This window comes from Octodon degus, unplaced genomic scaffold (genome assembly GCF_000260255.1).
Source record: "Octodon degus isolate 3935 unplaced genomic scaffold, OctDeg1.0 scaffold00111, whole genome shotgun sequence".
Lineage (NCBI taxonomy): Eukaryota > Metazoa > Chordata > Mammalia > Rodentia > Octodontidae > Octodon > Octodon degus.
Genome location: NW_004524687.1, coordinates 3141126 through 3142362, shown reverse-complemented (window position 1 = coordinate 3142362; position 1237 = coordinate 3141126).

Below are 1237 nucleotides of genomic sequence, written 5' to 3'. Positions count from 1 at the left end.
GTCCCTGTACTTTGCTAAGCTTGTTTTAAGTATGTGCTTTAGACCACTGAGCCATCTCACCAGCCCCCTAGTTGATTTCTGATGGAACTCAGATATTTTATGCTGATAGTAAATACAAGTGTATTACATTTCTCAAAAAAATAAAATGGTCTAATGTTTTAACCAAAGCTAGAGGGACTTATAGCAAACTGTCAGACTCTATGAATAAAGGAGTCTAAAAACCAGTGGTTTAGCTCAAATGCTCATGCTCTGATTATGTATGTTCTAATCTCTCGCAAAATTTGTTCTTTCCTAGAAGAAACCAAAACCCAGGTAACCATACAGGTAAAACCTATAGCAAATATGCTAGAGTACTTTTAGATTCCTTTTACTGGGATCCACCAGATCTTATCTAGAAAAATAGTTTATTTGAAACATATTAAGGGCTTAACTAACTATATCCACCTCATACAGCCCATGTGAGCTGAGCCTTCTTGGTGTTTCCTGCCTCATTACAGGGGAAGCTATCTTCACATTCTTTGGTCAGAGCTGATGGCCCTCACATCCTGAGGCAAGCCCCTTCCTCTCTCAGTCTATCATATGTCAGGAAATCCACTACAGGGGAAGTTGCCCTTACATTCTTGGAGCAGGGATACTGTCCCTCATGTCTTGAGGCAGGGCACAGCCCATAGCTGCTTGAGATAACAGTTAGGTTCTCATGATGAAGCTCTTGGCTCACTTCAAATTTGGTCACTGTTGCCCTCACACTCTGAGGTAGGGCAGTTCTTGAAAAGCTGTCCTCACATTCCTTGGGCAGGGATGCCTGTGGGAGTCCTTAAAACCAAAAAAGTTATAGGTTGCTCAATGGGCCCCAGATATCTGACTCAAGCTGCAGCAGGTAGAAGGGTTTGCAGGAATGAATTTATCTCAGTTCATAGAAATTGCTCAGAAAGTGTTTCATAGTAGAAAGGATGCAGAATGGAAATACAGATAGAAAAAGAGAAAAGTGATGCTATCAGCTTATAGAAAGGAGGGCCAGTCAGGAAATGGAAAAAGTCATGTTTCCCTGGATCCAGACAGAAAGAAGAGACATTTCAAACAAAAATGTCCAAAGCTGCTAGAGAGGGGAAAAGAAAGTGTTTACAATGGAATCAGAGGAAGTTTTGGATTGATGAGGTCGTGGGTCTCTGGCTCACAACCCCAGGGAACCCATGTTAATTGCCAACATAGAGAAGGTTTCTCTCTCTTTCTTTCTTTC